The 23240-nt window shown below is 37.5% G+C and overlaps 1 long non-coding RNA gene and 1 pseudogene across 1 annotated transcript; one reads left to right on the top strand and one right to left on the bottom strand.

The window, feature by feature from the left end:
- Positions 1-23240, top strand: part of LOC127629702 (RCC1 and BTB domain-containing protein 2-like) — a 58883-nt pseudogene that overhangs the window by 7302 nt on the left and 28341 nt on the right.
- LOC127630018 (uncharacterized) lies at positions 5037-6102 on the bottom strand. The gene is made up of 3 exons (XR_007968822.1): positions 6064-6102; positions 5333-5490; positions 5037-5158 (listed from the first exon to the last, which is right to left on the bottom strand). It is a non-coding gene; the product is annotated as an uncharacterized LOC127630018 (long non-coding RNA).

Raw genomic sequence — 23240 nt, 5'->3', positions numbered from 1 at the left:
ACTTTTCAATGTAGGTGATTTTGTTGTCTCAAAGAAATGCTTAATTTTAAAATGAGTTGTCTATTGAATACTTAGGTACAATATAGTCATCTTTGGTGGCATTGATGGATTTTCCAGAAAGGTAATAATATCTTATAAAACACAAGTCAACAAGGTCAGCTTGACCAAACTTTTTAACTAATTTATATCCTGCTTTTTTCCGATAGATCATGTACCTAGGTGTCGCAAATAACAATCTGTCATCTACAGCCTTGGCCTTCTTCCAGCAGTCCATTGAACATTATGGATTTCCACTGAGGTATTTTAATAACTAAAACAATAGTATTTCCAGCAACATCTATATAGGAAATGCATATATATATATATATATATATATATATATATATATATATATACAGTGGGTACGGAAAGTATTCAGACCCCCTTACATTTTTCACTCTTTTTTTATATTGCAGCCATTTGCTAAAATCATTTAAGTTCATTTTTTTTCCTCATTATTGTACACACAGCACCCCATATTGACAGAAAAATACAGAATTGTTGACATTTTTGCACATTTATTAAAAAAGAAAAACTGAAATATCACATGGTCCTAAGAAAAAAAAATGAACTTAAATGGTTTTAGCAAATGGCTGCAATATAACAAAGAGTGAAAAATTTAAGGGGGTCTGAATACTTTCCATACCCACTGTATATATATATCTCAAGTGGAAAATTGAAAGTTCGAATGCAGAGGAACACGTGTGTACTGTGTGAGTGCGTTTAGTTTTCCGGTTAACCCTGCTAATTCTAGCATTAAACAGTATTGAGCTGAAATTTCACATTCTCCAGTTTTCAGTTTTAATTTCTTGTCTAAATAAAACCTCCATGCATGATGTTAAAGGGTTAGTTCACCCACAAATGATCATTTATTCATCATTTACTCACCCTCATATCTTTCCAAACTGTATGACTAACTTTCTTCTGTGGAATATAAACAATGTGTTACCAAAACAGTTTCGATTCCCATTTATGGACCAGAAAGTCACTGGGAATTTAAACTGTTTTCTTACTGACATTCTTCAAGATTCTTCTTTTGTATTCCACAGAAGAAAGACAGTCATGCAGGTTTTAGTAAATGATGAAAGAATATCATTTTTGGGTTAACTATCCTGACTATTTTTATATGAAGCTACATAAAAAATAAGGCTTTGACAGGAAATTGATGTAAATGCTGCATGTATTCACTTATATTTATTTTTAGCATGATTACTGTTGATCAGTTCTTCTTTAGAGTAAGAGGTGACCATGGTGTAGAGAATGTCGACATAGCACGCCTGATGTTCACCGTACGGGGCACAGGAAGGTCCAGCTTTATTGCTGGAAAGAGTGTCCACAATCAGAGGCAGGTAGTTTTTCTCTTCTCTTCAAATGTATTGTTATGGTATTTTTTTTTTTTTGTTGCTTTATATGTTTGTAGGACTTTGGTTGTCTACAGGATGCATTTGGTTTAAAGATCTGTTGCTTTTAAATGGCAGATGTATGAAGTTTCCTTACATTAAATTACAGTGTTAAAAACATAATTCTAATGAGACTAGTAAATGTATAATTGTACATTAATCACTTAAAAAAAACCGAGGGGAACATGACACCCAATCAGCTCTGGGAGATGGGAAACATTCAGCATGCGGTGGCAGAGCCAGAGTTTGAAAACACTGAGGTAATAAAATGTCATCAAACAAATTGCAGCAACATTAGGAAGTGTAAGCTTTCTTTTGTAGAAGATAGAAATTTGACCTTGCTGACCCAGCTAATGTTATTCAAATATTTAGTTAAGCCATGTTATATAACTTGCTGATATAAAGAAATTGAATATTACAATTTATAAATAAAATACTGATTAATCTGTTTTAGTAACCGTACCTTCAACACCTTGACTGGGAAGATTGTGGCCTGCCTTATGATTCACAACATGGAGTCATTGTTCCCATGGCTGACCGCCTATTGAGCCCAGAAGAGCTAGCAGGACTTCAGGCAGCCATTGATCCCATGGGACCCTCAACGTCATATGGCACAGATATCTATCTGGCAACCACTCACTACATACAGCACATACTGGGCAAACAGTAAAGAACAGTTTTATTGTTATTCTTTTCAACTTTTTGTCCATGTTGAACTTTCAGTAAACAAAATGAAAAGACTGACTGTATGTAAAAATACAAAAGCTACAGTTACATTATATGAACAGGTTGTATAGCACATATCACTGCATAGACAGTGAAGAACAGTTAGGTTATTCTTTTCAACCTCTGTATTGCTTTTATTTTTTCAAATAAATCAAGTAAAAAAAAAAATTGAAATTATATAAACAATTCCACCTCACTATCCATGAACAAGGATTAGATATCTATATCCATTAATTCTGATTCATAAAACAAGAAATAGGCCTAATACTGTTAAAGAACAGTAATTACACCAGCACAAATCCTGTATCCACAGTACTGATGCAGGCAAGTAATTCTTTCTTGAATGCTGGGTAATCAAGATACTGTGATGGAAGCCGTAGGGTCTCAAAGCATGTGGATGCCTTAGGTAGGTTACAGTTGGTTACTTCCAGTTTGAGGGAAGTAGTGGGAACCTCCCAACCGACCCAGAACTTAACGAGGGCCTTCAGCTCATGACTGGAGGCTATGAATATATTAGAGTGGCAATTAAAAAAAAAAGAAAAATACGGATATCCAACTGTTTCTATTTATTTCCATTAATAGCACATTGGCTGATGTATTTTTATCCTGCACATGCATCTAAATATGTAACATATATATATATGTATGTGTTATAAACTTTTGTTAGATATGATTAATCGATTTGACAGTGCACATATACATATATATATATATATATGTGCACTGTCAGATCGATTAATCATATCTAACAAAAGTTTATAACACATTTATATGCATGTGTGTGTATATATATATATTTACACACTACTGTGCAAACGTCTTGTGCACGTCAGTCTCTATATATACACATATACATACATACAAACACACACTCTGAATTAAAATGAATACGCTACCACTTTCAATGAATTGACGAAGGTAGCCAGCAATCCGGCTCTTATCCTCCAAAGAGCATTCGTCATCATTGTCTTCATCGTTTTCCACCATGGAAGGTCAGCTGATACTTTTTATGACACACTACAGTTAAAAATGACTGTCAATTATAATCAAATACACATTTCAAGAATCACACACGATAATCAAGTCATTTGGAGATGACTAATTCCATTTCATTCAGATTTACACTTCTCTGAGATTATTACCAAAATTACGTACCACTGGGGTCAACACATCATTTTTCTCTCGTGGGAAAATGACTGAAAGCACATCCGGACGCTGACAAAGTAGTGGCCACAGCATGGTCTCCTTAAGTCCTTTTCGAAGTTGCTTGATTTGCCTCATAGTTCGTCCGATAACCTAGTAAGAAAAAACAAAACATTAATTAACATTACAGAACGGGTTAAGAGTAAAAAATGTTCCACCTGTGTTAAAATGCATACTACCGCATGATGTAGAAACCTCTCATAAAGCCATCGTCGATTAGCATTGTTCACTGGAGGAAGGTCCCACGAAAAGCACAAATCATTAATGCTCTCCTTCTCGTCAGGTGTTAGTTCAGATTGTCCTTCAAGCTGAAAGTCACAAATGTTTTAATAAAATGGTTTAATTTATATTTAGTATTAAATAAGCAAATGCTCTCAATTATTAACATTTGCTACATAACAACAGTAACACAATAAATATCCAAATGCAGAATATATACCAGCATAATTTTCTGACGCAAATCAAAATCTGGACAGTCTGAAATCTGTATAACAGCTGTTTCAGCACTGCCGTCAGAAATGACATGGACAACAGCAGGGCTAAGTCCTGACAAGGGTGGCCCTCCATGAAGAAAGCAGTGACCGATCATTCTACCAGCCATCAGAAACAGGTCACTATCCACTAGATGTGCAGATGAAGATGGTACGAGATGATATGACTCTCCATCAAAAATCCTTGTAATATGAGCATTTCCTGAAAAACAAGAAAGCAAGATATTTTGTGGTCAGACACTGAAGGAGACAAAAGTTAGGCACTGCTAACTAGACGAAATAGATGAAGTAAGGGCATACCAAAGTTAAGGTGAAAACCACATTTCAGTTTCTGTGTAGTCATTGAAAATAAAAAACGGTTTACACCTTCTCCAACAGCAGGATCCCCTAGGAAATTAAAAAAAAGTGTGAATGTTGTTATTTACTTCAGCTATTGTTTGCACAAAATACATCAAAAATTTAGGAAACCACCTTCAAGCCTGGTTTTCAGAGGACATGCCCATTTCGCATGACATGCTTTGTAAAAAGCAACGAGAGAGCCTTCTTGTAACCCACACTCGCACACACAAGATGAGACAGTCACAATGTATATCAAAACTGCTTTTATTTTTATAAGAGCAGGCGAAGGTACAATAAGGAAAATCCAGAGGGAGAATGGTCGAGGAAAGCGTAGGGTCGAGAGCCGGGTAATCAGGATGAAACAGAAGGGCAAATCTACAAATAGAGTGGTCAAGGGAAGCGAGGGGTCAAGCCGGGTAATCAAATATATAGCAGGGTAATCTAGCAAGGAGAAAGGACAAGGATAAACTAGGGGATCACTAGTCGCTGGCAAAGTGCAGGGGTAAACTATACGATAACCAACAAATGAGAAATGAGTGTGTAGTGGTAGATATAGTGGAAAACAGCAGTGGTGCAGGTGAAACGAATGACAGGTGATTGGGACTGTGGCAGGTGTAACTAATGTGTGGGGATTGGAAGTGCGTGAGTGCAGGTGGTCATAATGTTCAGGCTGATTGAGGCGAGTGCGGAAGTGTCTAATACTCTGGCGATAGGGAGCGGGCATGAGTGCCCGAGGGGGGAGAATGCGAGCGAGCATGAATGCTCGGGGAAACTGAGCTAGTGTGGGAACACGAGGGAATGGGTTGAGCCGAAGAGGTGGGATTCGTTACACTTCTTGGTCGGAAATGCTGCTTGTAAGGTCAAGATGCATATACAGAGGTTTCTCAGATGCATGAACTTGGATTACAGATTGCCTGTACAAATCAGCTGCCTTAATGGGGCCTGGTACAGTTTTCCAATCTACAAAAAAAGAAAAACAATTAGTGGTTTTAAAAAGTTAGGGAAGGGTTGTAATAAAAAAAAAAAAAAATCACAAGACCATTTGACCTGTATGCTTTCCAGCATAAGATTTCAAGGATTGCCTGTATGAAAACATTATGAAGATCAGAAAATTGTATGTAATATGCTACAAACCCTTTGCTTCATCAGTAAAATCAGACAGTGATGCTGACGAAGTAGATGGTAGATTTTGGTTGGATGTAGTCTGGGAAGCTATGCCTGATGGGCCAGCCTCTTCCGCGGTGTCAACATCCACTGTCTCAATGTCTGACAAATCCCAAACAGGACACTGGCTGAAAGACAAAAGTAATTCAAATTTGTACAACAAAAATACATTGGTGGAAGCATGTTTTTGGCAAAGATACTAATTTTGCCATCTAAATAACATGAAAGTGAAAGAGTGATGTGACGTCTAGCCAAGTATGGTGTCCCATATCTGGAATTTGTGCTCTGCATTTCACCCATTCATGTGTGCACACACACAGCAGTGAGTATTGAACACGCACACACACACACACCCAGAGCAGTAAGCAGTGGCGCCCAGGGAGTGATTGGGGGGTTAGGTGCCTTGCTTAAGTTTGGGTTTACCAGTTGTGGCCGGGTAATGAGAGTGGAAGAGAGCGCTGTTCATTCACTCCCCACCCCCACCTACATTTCCTGCTGCTCCTGAGTCTCGAACCTGCGCCCCTCAGGTTACAAGTCTGACTCTCTAACCATTAGGTCACAACTGCCAGTAACACAATAAATTTATAAATAAATAAATATCCAAATGCAGAATGTATACCAGCATAAATATAGCCACTTTGGAAATAACACTAATCAATATTGGTTGAATGTTAGCAAACTCTTTGTGCTCCAGTACAAACCTTTCTCCACAAGCACTGGCATGAATCTCGATATAATCAGGAGGGTACATGACTTGGCATACTGGGCACCTTTTACTTGTGGCGGATTGGTCTTCTTTATTGGTGGGATCACTTTTAATAGATGTTTCAGGCGAAGCTAAAATAAAAACAAACAAACTGGTCAAGGGTCAACTCAACAGAAGCGCACAACCAAACCATAAAAAAAACAGTTAAAGTAAGAATAACTACTTTAAACTTGGTGTTAAGGCCATTGCACACTGAGTCCGAAATTTTCGTATGCGTTTTTTCGTATTCGTGATTCGGTGTCAAAACACCATTCAAACACCATTCAAACTGCTTGCTACGGATGCGAAAAACGCAGAAAATCGAACCCAATCCGTTTTTTTTTATGACGGACGAAAGTTTCGGAGGCAGTGTGCAAGCGTGATTGACATAACGTGAGGTCGTATTTATTTTTTAACGTGCGAAAATTTCGGATGTGAATTTCGGACTCAGTGTGCAATGGCCTTTAATCAATGCAATTATAATGAAGAACTAAATGTGATCGTTAAGACTTACAGACAATCTGAGTACTTGCATCCAAGCAATCACTTGATTCTTCTTCTGCCTCCTAAACAGAGAATATAAAAAATAAATCAAAGCGTATATTTTCTATAATAATAATAACAACAAAAACAATGCAAGTTCAAAACAGTTTAATGAACATTTCAAACTTACTTGGTCACTGTCTGGCTTACTACACGACTCTACATGCAAAGCCAGAGCTTGTAATGGCAAAGTTTCACCACATGTCTTGCACTGTGATTTTGGCATTTTGCTGAACTCTGGGGCATCAAAAGGAAGTGGTGAAATATCGATTTCATCCTGAAGTGGAACAATGAAAAGCATATGCCTTCCATTATTAGATGAGCTCTTTAGTAGCTTTGCTGTGTATCCCTCTGATTCTGGTGGGATCACTGTCAATTTCCTCTGGCCACTTCCAACTTCAATAAATGAATAACATTTGGAATAATGTGCATTGTCTATGTTTTTTAGTGCATGCACTAAGCTAGCAGCAGTAGTACTGGCTAACAAAAATTATACAAACAATGGAGATATATTAAGAGACACGAAAGAGTTAAACATCAAAGACATGAAAGAGTTAAAGGGGATAAAAGATTATAACTACTGACCTGACGCCTTGTATAAAAGCCATCCACCCATTAAGTTCTCCAATTTAGGATACTCAACTGCCAGAGATGCTGTACTCTACAGAAACAAAATTTAATTAATGCACATATCAAATAGTTCCTGCTTACAAATACTGCATTTAAAAACGCTCACCTCTGCATGGTTGCTGTTATCAGGTAAAGAAATATGGCGTTTACCTAACCCTGCCATTAACAATTTAAGTTCGTGAGATCCTTGTGGGGTCCTATCTGTTGGTGCTGGGAGTAAGTAAAACTGCAGACTAGTATGCTTTGTGGGGGCTACAACAGCTTTTGTCACTGGAGTAGGAAATCTGCATTTGCCGCTGGTTCTTTCTTTTCTAAACATACTAGGAAAGGACCTGTTGAAAGTTTTCAAAGAAAGAGATGCAATATATTCAGGATTTTAAAAAAATTGTATTTGTATGCAAACACAATAATATAATTTAAGAAATGATATGTAACCTAGTCATCTCTTGATGAATGCTGGGCCTCAATCCCGGATTTTGCTGCCTCAATCCCGGATTTTGACTGCCAGGCGGATTCAGAGTCAGACCTCGGGATTGGCTCTGACCCTGAACCTGTTCCTGACCAGCTGTTGCCATTATGAGTGACAGCAAGTTTCTTGCTGCACTTTCAATGAGTGCATACTCTGGCTGTTAATAAAAAAGAAAAGAAATTAAATAATAATAATGTGATTATTTCAGGCATGTACTGTAACAACACAATACTGATCTTGCAGTACAATGCACTGACAATACTTTGAACAAATCCAAAATAGAGTTAAAATGGTATTTTGTTATTATTATTTTAACACATATGGCAAGACATCAATACTGCTTATTAAAGTGCTATATTTCAGGTAAACTTAGGCTGTACTTGGTCGGTCCTCCTCCCATTCACATGGAAAGGGAGATAAGCATTCTGCTTAGCTAAAATACAGAAATTAGCTTGCACTCGGTTCCTGTCTACATATTTTAAATTATGTATATATTTATATATATGTGTGTGTGTGTCTCTTACTTCATATTGCTGCTATCCACAATATTGTTACATTTTTGTATTGACACGAAATACTAATACCCCTGCATTATTTAAAATGTTCTCTGCAACAACAATTTCATCATCATAATAATATAAAAGTATATCATTTTTATATCCCCGTAAGTGGATATAAGGGATGGATAGATCCATTTTTATGGAGAAAAACCTCCTTATCTTAAAAGTTTTCAGCCATGTTTGTCACTGATTTTGCACTGATCGGTTACAGTACATTTACATTTACATTTATTCATTTGGCAGACGCTTTTATCCAAAGCGACTTACAAAAGAGGAAGAACATCAGCGAATCATCTTAGGGAGACAGTGGTACAAAAAGTGCCATATTACAAAGTTTTACTATCATCATAATAGTATACAAAACAGATTTAAGTGCAACAAGAAATGTAAATATATATTTTTTTTTTTTTTTTTTTTTTATTATTATTGACCGGTTAAGTGCTTTTGGAAAAGATGTGTTTTTAGCCGTTTTTGAAGATAGAGAGTGAGTTAGCTTCCCGGATTGAGTTGGAAAGGTCATTCCACCACCGTGGTATGATGAAACTGAAAGTCCGGGAAAGTGTTTTGGTGCCTCTTTGTTTTGAGTGCGACAAGGCGGCGTTCCTTAGCCGACCGCGAGGCTTCTGGTGGGAGCGTAGCTCTGCATAAATGTTTTTAGGTATGCTGGAGCAGACCCAGTGACTGTTTTATATGCCAGCATCAGGGCCTTGAATTTAATACGTGCATGAACCGGCAGCCAGTGGAGAGAGACAAAGAGTGGTGTAACATGTGCTCTCTTAGGTTCATTAAAGACCAGGCGTGCTGCTGCATTCTGGATCATTTGGAGAGGTCTAATAGCACATGCAGGAAGGCCTGCAATGAGAGCATTACAGTAGTCCAGTCTAGTTATGACAAGGGACTGAGCGAGCAGTTGTGTGGCATGTACAGAGAGGAAGGGTCTTATCTTCCTGATATTGTAGAGTGTAAATCTACAAGATCTTGCAGTTTTGAAATGTGGTCTGTGAAATTTAGCTCATCATCAATGGTTACCCCTAGATTTCTGACCGTTTTGGAAGGCGAAACTGTAGTTGGACCCAGCTGCACGGTGATGTTGTGTTCAACAGCAGGGTTGGCTGGAAAGACAAGGAGTTCTGTCTTGGCAGGGTTGAGTTGAAGGTGGTGTTCCTTCATCCAGGCGAGATGTCTGCCAGACAGGCAGCGATTCGAGCGGTCACTGTGGTGTGGTTGGGCTGGAAAGACAAGTAGAGTTGCGTGTCATCAGCGTAGCAGTGGTAAGAGAAACCATGTGACTGGATGATGGGTCCCAGTGATGTTGTGTATATGGAGAAGAGAAGTGGCCCAAGCACTGATCCCTGAGGTACCCCAGTAAGTAACTGGTGTGGCTTGGATACTTCCCCTCTCCATGCTACCTCAAAGGACCTTTCTGAGAGATAAGAGTTGAACCAGTCAAGCACAGTTCCAGTGATACCCAGTTTAGAGAGGGTGGAGAGTAGGATCTGATGGTTGACTGTGTCAAAGGCAGCAGAAAGGTCCAGCAAAATCAGAAGCGGATGATCTCGATTCAGCTCTCGCCAGTCTCAGCGACTTCGATGACAGACAGCAGGGCAGTCTCAGTGGAGTGTCCACTTTTGAAGCCCGACTGATTGTCATCCAGCAGCTTGTTCTGTGAGAGATAGGCGGAGATCTGATTGAAAACTGCCCTTTCAAGTGTTTTTGCCATGAATGGGATGAGAGAGACTGGTCTGTAGTGTTCTATCTGTGTGGGGTTAAGTGCAGGTTTTTTTCAGCAGTGGGGTTACTCGAGCCTGCTTAAATGTAGTGGGAAAAGTGCCTGCAAGAAGAGATGTGTTAATTATGTGTGTAAGTGCCGGTAGGATGGGCGGAGAGATGGCCTGGAGAAGGTGTGATGGAATGGGGTCAAGGGAACAGGTTGTGGGGTGGTTGGAGAGGAGGAGTTTAGAGACCTCAGTGTCAGTTAAAGGAGAGAACATAGTGAAAGAAGGGTTGCATACAGGAGCCAGGTGCTTGACAGGGTGTGGTGCTGTGAATGTATTGCTGATGGCTGTAACCTTATCAGTAAAAAATGTGGCGAATATATCTGCTGTCAGTGATGTGTCAGGTGGTGGAGGGGGAGGGCAGAGAAGTGTGTTAAATGTTCTAAACAAGCTACGAGTGTCTGTGGTGCTGTTGATTTTGGTAATATCTTTAAATTACTATTTTTTTTATATTCAAGTCGGGATGGCATTGTGAAAACCGCAAAAGGTTAATTATAGAGACAGAAACTCACCTGTTCACTGCTCATTTTCCACAGCTGTAGTAGGCAAAGTCAAGCACGCGTTTCCAAACCAGTCCTTCTCACGGGAGACTAACACTAAATTAATCGCATAGCTTAGCGTCATCCACTGTTTTGTCTTTGGAAGAAAATCTGCCTGGATGCATTTGTGAGAAAATCTGCCTGGATACATTTGTGAGAAAATCGAGCCGAGGGATCTCATAAAAAGCCATCTGCACAGTCGTAACAGACAGGTATGCATTTGTATGCAATAGGTTTGGTATTTGTTCAAAGGTTACAAGCAATTTGTAGGATGGTTTGTATTTATTTGTAAAATATGATCTTGGCTCGTTTATTTATATTTGTAAAACACTATACATATGTGTTACTCCTCTGCTCATTTTCACTCAAATTGACCTTTGTATTTGCACATTGCTTTCTGTTTGTTTGCGAGTCGAGTTTTCCTTTGCAAAGCAGATTGAGTTTGTTTGCAAAATGCTGCATTTGTTTGTTTAATTATGGCACAAAATTAACTCCATAGTATTCTCCATAAAACAGCAGTGCGATTAAAGGGATAGTTCACCCAAAAATGTAAATTCTCTCATCATTTACTCACCCTCGTGCCATTCCAGATGTGTATGACTTTCTTTCTTCTACTGAACACAAATACATTTTTAGAAGAATATCTCATCTCTGTAGGTCCATGCAATGCAAGTAAATGGTGGCCAGGACTTTGAAGCTCCAAAATGTACATAAAGGCCACACAAAAGTAATCCACACGACTCACAATCAATCTCCACTTTCACATTCTTCTTCTTTTGTTTTTGGCGATTCACATTCTTTGTGCATATCGCCACCAACTGGGTATTTAAAATAACTTAAATATTGATCTGTTTCTCACCCACACCTTTCATATTATCACTTCTGAAGACATGGATTTAACCACTGGAGTCATATAGATTACATTTATGCTGCCTTTATGTGTTTTTTTCGGAGCTTCAAAGTTTTGGTCACCATTAACTTTGCCATTGTTTAGACCTACAGAGTTGAAATATTCTTCTAAAAACCTTAATTTGTGTTCAGCAGAAGAAAATAAATCTTACACATCTGGGATTCCATGAGGGTGATTAAATGATAAGAGAATTGTCATTTTTGGGCAAACTATCCCTTTAATATGGCTGTTTCAGATCTGGCCTCTGTGAATAACATCTGATGTGATTTCACTGGAATTTTACTGTTTTAATACAAACACTGCTAATGATCAGACCTTAAAAGGTGTCATTTTGTAAAGAAGAAACAGTCTGAAACAACAGGCTGAAATGTAACCCCTTTTTCACTGTACATCTTGCCATTGCAGTCTTTAAGCACAATCATGATTTCAAGCTCAATTACACTTCCGATTACACAGTGTGATCGAGCTTGAAATAAAGAATTATCGCCAAGGATAATGCTGATGACATAATTTATAGTGGACAAGGAATTATATTTTTGTCTGTTCTCTCCCAAAAGCTTCAGAAGACATGAATTAAACCACTGGAGTCTTATGGATTACTTTAATGTGCTGTTTGGAGCTTCAAAACATTCACTTGCATTGTGTGGACCTACAGAGCTGAGATATTCTTCTAACAATTGTGTTTGTGTTTTGCATAAGAAAAGAAGTCACATCTGGGATGGCATTAAGATGAGAAAATTATGAGAGAATTTTCATTTTTGGATGTACTATTCCTATAAGTTTCACTTTGATAGGACTAAGCATTGTGGAGATACAGCAACACTTCCTGTTTTACACCGACATTGTTAACTTCGTTACAGCGTGACGTTGTAATGCTTGTGCAAATCAAAAAGCCATTGACAATTTTTATGCGATTCAGTCTGAAGTTCATCTGAGACAAATTTGGTGACAATTGGACAAGATTTGAAGGAGAACAAGCTAAAAGAGTGATAAACGTCACAATCCAAGATGGTGGCTACTGTAATAGGAGGAGTTTTAATGTAAGGGGTTCATTATAATCAACATAAGTAGAGTAATGAGAAGAATTATAAAAAAAAAAAATTGTCTAGACCAAAGGTTTAAAAGGAAAGGCTTACGAGCAAAAGAAAAGTGAATTTCTATTTATACACATACTGAAATTAATTGTGCCAAATTTCAGTATTTTAGTACATACAGTTCTATGGGCTGCCGTAGACTCTAATGAAGGAATGGAAATAAAAATAAGAAAAGTAATGAAAACAACATTTAAATGAATTAAATGTGTAAGTATTAACCCCCCTGTTTTAACCTTGAAAGCTGGCGACTTTCAGACCCCAAATTGCATTATTACATGTGTCTCTACACCTGTCTGAACCTATTTCTCATGATTCCAGAATAAACACTAATACATCTGGTGCATTTCCAAAGAAACTGTTTTCCTTGTAGACCAGGAAACAATCCTAGCTTAGACAACATCTTTACCAGACAAAATTACCAGTCAGGACATGGATAAAAAATAATAATAATAATATGCCTCAAAATTCAATGAGGTGTTTGAGTTAGAATATGAGAGATTGCAGAACAGATTTTAATCTTCACACAGTTGGCTGAACTTCAAAACTGATTGTTCCTGTAAGAAGAGCTACGGGAGAAAAAGCCTAAGGCATTTCTGAGGGAGTGGCAGTCCTCTATCAGACATGAGGAAAACTAGGCATCAGATAATAACACATACTCTTCATGAATCCAGCTTTTATAGAAGGTTGACAACAAAAACATTTGGGAAATGCTTTTGGGTTGTTTCCATTTGGCAGACACTCAAAACCACACAAAGAAAGAAAAAGAAATATTAATGAAGTTATTATAAACCTTTAGCTATTTTCTCAAATTGTAATTTCACATTATAGAATTGTAAAATTCTCAGTATAAGCAAGTAATAATAATAATAATAAAAATAACCTGCCTGTAAAATTCTGGGGCCACATTTATAAAGACGTTCATAAAATGTTAATTTTGAACGTACAACAATTTCCAGCCTATTCAACACCTCATCATCCATTATCATCCATTATGATAATCATCCATTATTCATTTTCATTATCGATAATAAATACATTTATTTATCACATTTACTGTAAATCCACACCATTCTTCAACCAATGTCCATATTCTTGCTAAACCTTAATTCCAAAAAGAGATTTATATGCTTGCTGACATATAATGAAATATGCATAGTCTACATGGAAACCGTGTTCTGCGTAAACTACATGTGCATTCTTTTCCTGCTATTCTCCTCTGCTTGCTCTTGGCATTGATTATGCTGAATTTTAATCTAATCATTTGTTTTTGATTATGTCCTCAACAACAGCACACAAAAGGCTTAAGAATGATTTGGAAAAAAAAATGTATGCCAGTTTAAAATAAGAGATTGTTGCAGTGATATTTAACCATCTATATATTGATATTATTTGCTTTTTAACTATATCTCTCTCCAAAAACGTGTATTTCATACCAGATACAGTCCTGTGCAAAAGTTTTAGGACCTTAAGATGATTTACAAAAAATGTATGTCTTAAGATGGTTATTTAAATCTTAAATTTTAGTGTGTCAATAGGAAATATACATTTTAGACTGCCAAACATTCCAAATAGAATAGAATAGAAGAACAGGGAGCCCTGCAACAGATGTCATGGCCCCCACAGAGCCCCCCACTGAATATCGAGTCAGTATGAAGAGACAAAAGCAATTGAGACTGGTGCTGTTTTTAAAGGAAAAGGTGGCCACACAACATTGATTTAGCTTTATGTTTACTGGACTATGTATGATGTTAATTGATCATTGAAAACTAGTTATGGCATTAATTTTGAAGACATCCTCACTATGCCACATTTTTCACATGAGCCTAAAACTTTGCACAGTGCTGTATATACACTCACCGGCCACTTTATTAGGTACACCTGTACATCTACATATTCATGCGATTATCAAATCAGCCAATCGTGTGGCAGCAGTGTAATGTATAAAATCATTCAGATATGGGTCAGGAGCGTCAGTTAATGTTCACATCAATTTTCATGCACAACAGTCTCTAGAGTGTAAAGAGAATGTCACAACAGTGCTATGCAGAAAAGCATTTCTGAACATACAACACGTCAAACATTGAGGCGGATGGGCTACAGTTGTACCACTACTGTCACCTTAGAACAGGAAACTGAGGCTGCAGTGGGCACAGGCTCACCAAAACTGGACAGCAGACAATTGGAAAAATATCACCTGGTCTGACAAATCTGGATTTCTGCTGAGGTACACAAATGCTATTCTGCTCACTACAATTGTACAGAGTGGTTATCTGAGTTACTGTAGCTTTTCTGTCAGCTCGAACCAGTCTGGCCATTCTCCGTTGACCTCTCTCATCAACAAGGCAATTTTGTCCACAGAACTGCCACTCGCTAGTTGTTTTTTGTTTTTCTCACCATTCTCTTAACACTTTAGAGACTGTTGAAAATCCCAGGAGATCAGCAGTTACAGAAGTACTCAAACCAGCCTGTCTAGCACCAACAATCATGCCACAGTTGAAATCACTGAATTCACATGGTTTCCCCATTCTGATGGTTGATGTGAACAGTAATTGAAGCTCCTGACCAATATCTGCATGATTTTATACACTGCTGCCACACTAATGGCTGATTAGATAATTGCATAATGTGGCCGGTGAGTGTATATATATATATATATTTTTTTTTTTTTACTCAAACATTTTAATATGGAAAAAGCTTTGCAAATACTTCTGTGAAAATTCTGGGGGGATGACTAATTGAAAAATTATTGAATCAGATCAGAAATGTTTTAATGAAAAATGTATTTATGGAAATGAATCGAACTTACCAACTCCAGCGCAGTTTTTACTAATAATTGCAAAATCACAGAACTAGTGTAATGGCACGGGCTAAAGACAAATCAAGTGCACTAAAATCAGTGCAACATTTACAATTTAACTTTAAAAAGATTATAATATATAGTGAATAATCAACATATCATGTATGCGTTTATGAAAAAATACAAAATAGCTGTAAAACCTGAATATGGGTGTCTTGGATTCATGTTTTTACATGCTAGTATTTTTTAGCCAGAGTTTAACGTTGTTAATGTTCAGGGGTTCAGATTCAATTCATTTGAGTCATCTATGTCTTATTTATATTTCATTTGCTCTCTTCTTTTGTGCCAAGATGTATGCCTGGGGCTACAACAACTCCGGACAGGTGGGCTCAGGCTCCACCGCTAACCAGCCCACCCCACGCAGGGTGAGCAGCTGCCTTCAGAACAAGGTAGTGGTGAACATCGCATGCGGACAGCTCTGCTCCATGGCTGTCCTGGACAATGGAGAGGTGACCGCTCTCACTTCAGAATTACACATTTGTTTTGGTTTGTGTATTGATTCTATAGCAGAATTAATAACATAAAAAAGTTTAATAACATATGAGTGTAATGCTGAAAGTTGCTGCCATTTAGGGGTTGTCAAGCAGTCGTGTTTTAATATGTGGCAGTTGTTGATTGTAATTGTCTCAACTGTCAACTGAGTTTTTTTTATGTCTTAACCACAAGCGTCATAACAAACTGCCATGTGAACAGTGAAAACACAGTTACAGCCAGGTTAGATGTAGACATTCAGATATTTCAGTCTCTATATTTTTGCTACTTTAATGGGTGTGGCAAGAAAAAGTATGTGAACCTTTTATTACCTACATTTATGTATAAATTTGTCTTAAAATCTGGTCTGATCTAAGTTACAAAAATGAACACAATCCGTTTAAACTAATAATACAACAATAATTGTATTGTTATTAATCACTGAATACATCATTCAATCATAGTATTGTTTGGAAAAAGTATGAGAACCCCTAGGCTAATGCCGTCAACAAAAGCTAATTAGAGTCAGTAGTTGGCAGAGCTGGAATCCAATTAATAAAACAAGATTGGAGGTGTGGGTTAGAGCTACTTTGACTTATAAAAAGCACAAAACATTTTTAAATTGCTTCTCACAAGAAGCATCTTCTGACGTGGACCATGCCTCGCAAAAAAGAGATCTCAGAAGACTTACGATCAAGAATTGGTACTTTTCACAAAGCTGGATGCAAGTCATCTCGAAGAGCTTAGATATTCATCTGTCCACAGTTAGACAAACTGTATATAAATTGAGACAATTTAGTACTGTGGCTACTCTCCCTAACATCTCTGTTCTGTCTACTGTATGGAAAACATTAAACAGGCATGGTGTCCATGGCAGGACACCACGAAGGAAGCTGGTGCTTTCCAACAAAAACAAAAATGCTGAAAACAAAAACTGAAATTTGCCAAAGACCACCTTGACACTCCACAATGCTTCTGGGGAAAGGTTTTGTGGACTGATGAAACAAAGGTTGAATTGTTTGTAAAGAACCTGCAGCTCTACGTATGGTGTAAAAAGGACACTGCATACCAACATGAAAACATCATCCCATCAGTGAAGTACGGTGGGGGGAGCATCATGATTTGGGGCTACTTTGCTGCTTCGGGGCCTGGAATGCTTGTCATCATCGAGGGAAAAATGTATTCCCAAGTTTATGAAGATATCCTAGAGGATAATGTCAGGGTGGCTGTGCACCAGCTGAAGCTCAGTAGAGATTGAGTGATGAAGGAGGTCAATGACCCTTAACATCGAAGTAAATGCAATACAGAATAGCTTCAAAAAAAGAAAACATTTCTTGGAGTGGCCCAGCCTGAGTGCAGACCTTAAACTAGAGATGCTGTAGAATGACCTCAGGAGAGCCATTCACACCAGACATCCTAAGAATATGGCTGAGCTGGAGCAGTTCTGTAAGGAAGAATAGTCCAAAATTCCTCCTGAACGTTGTGCAGGTCTAATCCACAGCTACCAGAAAAAGCTTGGTTGAGGTGATTGCTGCCAAAGGAAGATCGACCAGTTATTAAATCCAAGGTATCACTTACTTTTTCCACAACATGATTATTTTTATGGGATGTGTTCAATAAAGACATGAAAGATTATAGTTGTTTGTGTGTTGTTCGCTTAACCACATTGTGTTTGTCTATACTTGTGAATTTGATGAAGTTTTAATCACGTTTTATGACCAATTAATGCAGAAAACCAGCTAAATCAAAATAGTTCACATACTTTGTCTTACCACTGTATGTAGTTTCTGTTTTCTTTATGACACACAATAAAGTGATTGTAATTTTGAATACACATTTCTACAGTGTGGTGTCAGTCGTATGAGTGCTGCTTTTTCATAGTCACTGTTGACTGTTTAACTTCCTCATGTTTTCATTGTATAATTATAGTAATAGCAGATGTTGTATTCAGAACGGCACCTTAAAGAATGCTCCTGTGTTCACAGACCTATGGCTGGGGTTATAATTGCAATGGGTAGCTCGGTTTGGGCAACAATGGCAACCAGCAAACCCCCTGCCGTATCGCCACCTTACAGGGAATCAGCATCGTACAGGTGAGAAACAAAGCCAATGAATGTAGAATATAATCCTCCATAGATTGCAAAACGATCACCTCATAAAGAAATTGAGTTAAAGGATTTACTTTAAAGAGATAAGGTGCTGTGAATTTTCAAAATGATTTATCAGCAGATGTGTGTTATACCAAAGTTTCTATGTTCGTAATGCCTCCGTGCAGTCTGTAGGATGCAATTTTTATGGATACAAGTACAGCTCTTAACTATGAATAGTGAAGGACCGAAATTATGAACAAATAAGATATGTCAAATCAGCAATAAAATCGGACAACAATCGTTTCATAAATTGTGGATCTTTTGATCAGACCACGCTAAAAACACAATATTTTCCGGCCGGCCCAGAAAAAGCAAATGCACTTTCTCTATGAAAATTGACAAGTGATGTCATTTTAAAAAAAATTGTATATATATATATATATATATATATATATATATATATATATATATATATATATATATATATATATATATACACACACACTGGCGGCCAAAAGTTTGGAATAATGTACAGATTAGGGTTGGACGGTATGAGATTTTCACGGTATGATAACCGTCTATTACACTTTCACGGTGTACGGTATTACACAATTACTATTATCAGTGAAAACAGAAGGGTTATTTTATTTATCTATTTATTTTTGAGTGAACACTTTAATATAATTGAAACTTGAAACCATTTATTTTATTGAAGTATGTGTAAAAAAAAGTCTCCCATTTGAAAATTAAATAAATAGAAAAAATACGAAAGCTAACAGAATTATAATAAACAGAATTATAAACATGATAAAAAATAGCATGTAACTATAACATATTATATAACTAAATTATGTTAGCATAGCATGTTAAATTAACTACTAAATGAAAAATAACATCAGCTGTGTGAGCTTTTAAAGTAATGTCCTATGATTATTAACAGTTAACATATACTGTAGGTGCACGACAGCACAGCCAGACTGCTCCTGTCTGTACCTTTAACTCAGTGTTTCTCAACTGGTTTTGCTTCAGGACAGATTTTACATTGGAAATCAAGTGTCGACCTGCCATAGATCAAACATAACCTGTATTTAATGTGCATTTCCTTTTATGTTGTATAGTTTTGTTCATGGTTTTCCAGTACAAGGAAATGCATCAAGTGGCATTATTTTTGTTGTTGATGTCAAAATCTACAGGACGTTTTCGTTCCCCCTTTTAAAAAATTGAAGAGCATATTTACGTATGAGCCCATTATTATCCCGTTTGTTACCTAATATTAAATATTTATACACATATTACACAGAAGGAAAGGCTCCTCATTACCATGGTTAGGTCAGTGTGATAGTCTTTAATTTATTGTTATTATTATTATTTAAGACTAGCACACTGACCTAACCATGGTAGCATAATAGTAATAATAATAATAATAAATTAATGTGTTTATGAAAAATAAATACAAGCTGAAACACATCTTGAAACTTTAACTATAACTGCCACTGTTGATATAAAATGAGGTCTAATAGATTCTACCTTTAGATTATTTCATATGAAACTATAACATTTTGTCGAAATATAACAGTTTCTTTTACTCATGTAAAATCCTGAAACAAATTTGTAAAGGTGTGTAATTTAAAAAAAAAAAATTTGGCGCACAGCACAGTGTTATACTATTTTCCTCCTCAGTGCTGTTTGGCATGTCAGGGCTGCTACTGTTTGAGAGGTTCAAATGGACACTTTAAAACTAGAAAAGTCTCACTAGAATTGAAATTGGTCACAGTTTTGATGTCTGCGCTCCGCAATATCGAGGGAAGCCCAGTTGTTGAAGGCGCGCGCCAGAGAGAAGAGCAGATCATTATCGCGAGCTTGTTACACTCGCGAAAGTGCAGATGAAATGTCTTTAGCTGTTAGCGAGATTATCATTAAATCTGCCTTGGCAGATCACAAGTCGATCACTTGGGCGGCCGCCGAAATATCTTCAATGGGAGAAGTTACCATGGCATTGTTATTTCCATGCTGTCCGCGACCCAGTCCGAATAGACCAGTTGAGAAACACTGCTTTAATTCACACACACACTCATGTCAGACCCCCTCGCCTCGTTTCTCTCTGACATCTGCTGCATGTGTGTGTGTGGCGCAAGTTGACGAGTCTGACAGACAGTTGAGAAGGAAAGGAGATGCGCACGCGCATGTGAGAATCTCCATCTGGTTGCATTTATTTCTCAATACCGTAGATAAGCAAATGTGCATGGTATGATAACCGTCAATTTTCAAACCATGGTATACCGTTAAACCGGTATACCGCTGCAACCCTAGTACAGATTTTGCTCTTATGGCAAGAAATTGGTCATTTTATTCACCAAAGTAGCATTCAACTGATCACAATGTATAGTCAGGACATTAATAATGTGAAGAATTACTATTATTAAAAAAACATTTTCAGAACTTCTTAAACTAACTCAAAGGGTTGACAGCTGACAGCTTTGCAGATCCTTGGCATTCTAGCTGTCAGTTTATCCAGGTACTCAGGTGGTACTTTCACCCCATGCTTCCTGTAGCACTTGCCATAGATGTGGTCTTGTCGGGCACTTCTCAAGCACCTTACAGTCTAGCTGATCCCTCAAAAGCCATAGAACTGCCCCCAGAGCATGTGAGCAGAGCAGAGTGAGAGCAGAGCGTTGAGTGGAGTGGTGATAATTCCACCTGAGCGGAGAGTGCCTTTTTGAATATTCTGCTCCACTGGCTCAGGCCGCTCAGAGCCACTCGCTCAACCCAGAATGCGCTTGGTGATATGCTGGTTTGGGAAACTGCAAAATAAGGTATAGGCCTGACGTTATGGAGCTCTAACATTGTTTTGAATTTGCAAACCTTATAGCCTAAAAAAATTCAAAGTATAAATCAAAGTTAAGAACGAAGAAATCGAAAGGGCGCATGCACAAGACATGATATTCAAGTGAAGTTCAGATTCACTTTATAATGCTTTAAAACATATAAACATATATGTACATATACAATTGTAGGGAATATTAATAAAGCAACAACACTGAATAAGAGAATAACATTCACTGCTATTTTCTGGATAACTTAATAAACCCTTTAAAACTGAACACAAAATTAGGCTGAGAAATTGCTCAATTTAGCATTAATTCAAAAACCTATTAATGTATCAAATCTTCTGTATACTCATTCAGTGGAGAAAACTGAAAAACAATTATGAATTTCACTTTTACCTGCAATATTTTTCCTGGTATCAGTCCATGTTTTCATTATTGGCATAAACGACTCGAACAAACTTTAAAGTTGAAAAGATTGTGGTTTTCTGGGTCGGTTGTATCACTCGGTCCAGTTTAAACTGAAAAGCGCAAATTTGTGCGTATGCAAGTTTCCGTTCCAATGCACGTATGTTTTATCACTTGTAGAGGCATATTTGATGACCTGTTTAAAGTAAATAAAGGTAATTTAGAGGCATTTACTTTTTAAGGCATTATTTGAAGATGTTCAATGACATATGTGCTAACAGAGAAATCTTTGACTGATTACACATGATAACGAAGGTCTGGTAGACCCAATTATCTTACAGCAGCTGTAAACCAGTCTAAAATAAACAGCAAGATTGTATATACAAAAACAACAATACAATCACATCATTTAAGATGTGTACATTACTATATAATAATATGTGATAATTATATGTGAAAATTCCAGGAGATCAGCAGTTACAGAAATACTCAACACCAACAATCATGCCACGGTCTAAATCACTGAGATCACATTTTTTCCCCATTCTGACTGTTGATATGAACATTAACTGAAGCTCCTGACCCATACCTGAATGATTTTATACATTACAATGCTGCCACATGATTTGCTGATTAGAAAATCGCATGAATAAGTAGATGTGCAGGTGTATCTAATAAAGTGGCTGGTAAGCGTATATATATATATATATATATATATATATATATATATTAGGGCTTTTGATTTAATGCAGTAATTCAGTGCGATTAATTATATGAAGATGAATAACGCATAAAAAAATTCAAAACACAGCTTGGCGGAGCGCAATTCCAAATCTCAAGACATGATTTTCTAAGTATTAAACTACGTTTAACTTGACACAGCGACCTAACAAATTGTATGTTTATGATGAGACGCAACCAAAGTGAGATTCTCCAAAAGCATCCGTCTGATGGAGGTGTACAAGACCACATAATAAATGTCGGACTGATTGAAAAATGTAATTGCAAAAAGGGTTGCTGTGAACTGTAGTCCAGTGATTGACATATGTTCAATTATATGCACATAAATTATACATTGGATTCTAGAGCCACTTTTTATATTGTCTAATCAATGCTTAACTCATCTGCTGCAATAATGCCTTTTAATTCTCTGAATTCTATTTTGTTTTTTACTGATCAGCCACAATATTAAAACCACTAACAGGTTAAGTGAATAACATTTATTATCTCTTTACAGTAGCACCTGTCAAGGGATGGTATATATTAGGCAGCAAGTGAACTGTCAGTTCTTGAGTTTGATGTGATGGAAGCAGGAAAAATGGGCAAGCGTAAGGATCTGAGCGACTTTGACAAGGAGCAAATTGTGATGGCTAGACGACTCAGTAAATGCGGCAGGTCTTGTGGGCAGTTCCCAGTATGCATTGGTTTGTTTTTACCAAAAGTGTTCCAAGGAAGGATAAAACGGTGAATCAGCGCCAGGGTCATGGGCGCCCAAGGCTCATTGATGCTCATGAGGAGCGAAGGCTAGCCCGTCTGGTCCGATCACACAGAAGTGCCACTGTAGCACAAATTGCTGAAAAACGTAATGATGGCCATGATAGAAAGGTGTCAATGCATCGCAGCTTGCTGCGTAGCCATAGACCAGTCAGTGTGACCCCTGTCCACCGCCGAAAGGGCATACAATGGGCACGTGAGCATCAGAACTGGACCATGGAGCAATGGAAGAAGGTGGCCTGGTCTGATGAATCAGGTTTTGCTTTTAGATAATGTGGACGACCGGGTGCATGTGAGTTGTTTACCTAGGGAAGAGTTGGCAGCAGAATGCACTATGGGAAGATGGTAGACTGGCGGAGGCATTGTGATGCTCTGGCAATGTTCTGCTGGTAAACCTTGGGTCCTGGCATTCATTTGGATGTTATGTTACTTTGACATGTACCACCTACAGTTAAAGTCAGGAGTTTA

This window comes from Xyrauchen texanus, chromosome 36, assembly GCF_025860055.1.
Source record: "Xyrauchen texanus isolate HMW12.3.18 chromosome 36, RBS_HiC_50CHRs, whole genome shotgun sequence".
Lineage (NCBI taxonomy): Eukaryota > Metazoa > Chordata > Actinopteri > Cypriniformes > Catostomidae > Xyrauchen > Xyrauchen texanus.
Note: the sequence above shows the minus strand (reverse complement) of the source record. Positions and strands in the feature narration are given on the sequence as shown.